The sequence below is a fragment of the Miniopterus natalensis genome, chromosome 1 (genome assembly GCF_054644295.1).
Source record: "Miniopterus natalensis isolate mMinNat1 chromosome 1, mMinNat1.hap1, whole genome shotgun sequence".
Taxonomy (NCBI): Eukaryota; Metazoa; Chordata; class Mammalia; order Chiroptera; family Miniopteridae; genus Miniopterus; species Miniopterus natalensis.
In genome coordinates, this window is record NC_142081.1 from 89,404,702 (window position 1) to 89,406,883 (window position 2,182).

At 38.0% G+C, this 2,182-nt stretch overlaps 1 pseudogene; it reads left to right on the top strand.

Annotated features, from left to right (window-relative positions):
* Positions 1–581: 581 nt before the first annotated feature.
* Positions 582–1,037, top strand: LOC107525092 (prostaglandin E synthase 3-like; annotated as a pseudogene).
* Positions 1,038–2,182: the final 1,145 nt, after the last annotated feature.

A 2,182-nucleotide genomic window follows, 5' to 3' on the forward strand; every position in this document is an offset into this window, starting at 1 on the left:
AATATTCATATAACACAGCTATATGAAAATAACTCATACAAATATAATTGTGCCAGTAATACCGGTGGGGAGCCTTTAACTCAACCGTTAAGTGATTTTTCATTCATATGTATTACTAATGCATTGACTATGACATTCCCATTTAAGATCGTTTATATATGTGTGTGTGTGTGTGTGTATATATATATATATATATATACACACACACACACACACAATTTTTCTATATATCTATCATCTATCTTATCCAGCTAGCTAAAGAAGGAGAGAAAGGTATATAAAGATCTGAAACCCGAGGACAAACATTTTAATAGAGTTTGGGAAAAATTTTCCTATAAATAAAACTTGTGTTCATCCGATGTAAATAAATACACAGACATCGCTCTGAGGCACACACGCACATTTATTCTCCATCCTCGCACCCCTTTCCCCGAACTTTTCAACAGAGGCGCTGCTTTCTCAGCGCGGTGCATTCTGGGGACCCAGATCGAGCTTTCCCGCCGCCCTGGGGGGGAGTCGCTGCCCAGCAGCTGCCACCAGAGCGGTCTGCCCACGCATTCACCCATCGCCCTTTCCACAGGATGCAGTCCGCTTCTGCAAAGTGGTAAGATCGAAGGGACTATGTCTTCATTGAATTTTGTGTTGAAGACAGTAAAAATTTAAATGTAAATTTTGAAAAATCCAAATTTACATTCAGTTGTCTTGGAGGAAGCGATAATTTTAAACATTTAAATGAAATTGACCTTTTTAACTGTATTGATCCAAATAATTCTAGGCATAAAAGAATGGAAAGATCAATCTGGCCAGTCATGGCCAAGGTTAACAAAAGAAAGGGCAAAGCCTAATTGGCTTAGTGTGGAATTCAGTAATTGGAGACATCGCAAAGATGATTCAGATGAAGACAGGTCCAGTTTTGATCGTTTCTCTGAGATGATGAACAACATGGGTGGTGATGTGGATATAGATTTACCAGAGTAGATGGAGCAGATGATGAGTCACAAGACAGTGATGACGAAAAAATGCCAGATTTGGAGTAAGGAATGTTGTCATCACTGGATTTTGAGGCAGAAAATAACTTCTTTGCAAGATTTCATAATCGAGAGAATTCCTGAGTTTATAGCTCTAAAGGTAGGTTCTGCATTTGCCTCCTTTAATGCATTTTTCAACCTGTGTATTTTTTTTAAGGCTTCACTAAGGCTTGATATGTACCATTGTATGGGTTACTAAGCCAGCTAAGACAATAACTTTATGTATGAACATTTCCCAGACTTCAATGACACTGTTGAGGTCCTGGGCTATTGATACAGCAGTTGTGATAAATAAAAACTTTCCATTATAGTCTTCTTTACTTCATTACATAGACACTGACATGACAGGAAGCTCTTGGATCACAGAAAGATAACTTTTAGATTTTAGAACATGGACTCAAGTTAGCTGAAACAAATTGGTTGATACCTTGAATTGGTAACCTATTGTTCCTCTGGTATATTCTTCAGGATTGTTTCATTAAAGTTTTACTTTTTAAATTATTTTTTAAATTTATTTTGTTGTTGAGAGTATTACAGATGTTTCCCATTTCTCCCTCTTTGTCCTCCTTACCCATCTCCCAACCCACTCAGGCTTCACCTGTCTATTGTCTGTGTCCATGGGCTATGCATATATGCTTAAAAGTTTTTGGTTAATCTCTTCCCACCCTCCTTCGCCTCTTCTCACTGAGATCTGTCAGTCTATTTCATGCTTCCATGTCTGTGGTCCTATTTTGTTCATCAATTTATTTTGTTCCTTAGATTCCCTATATAAGTGAGATCATATGACATTTGTCTTTCTCTCACTAGTTTATTTCACTTAGCATAATATTCTCCAGGTCCATCCATGCTGTCTCAAAGAGTAAGAGAGCCTTCTTTTTTACAGATGCATAGTATTCCATGGTGTAAATGTCCCACAGCTCTTTTATCCACTCATATACTGATGGACACTTGGGCTGTTTCCAAATCTTGTATTGTAAATCATGCTGCTATGAAAAAAGGGTTGCATATATTCTTTCTGACTGGTGTCTTGGGGTTCTTAGGATATATTCCTAGAATTGGGATCACTGGGTCTAATGGCAGTTCCATTTTCAATTTTTTGAGGAACCTCCATAATGTTTTCCATAGTGGCTACACCAGTCTGCACTCCCACCAGC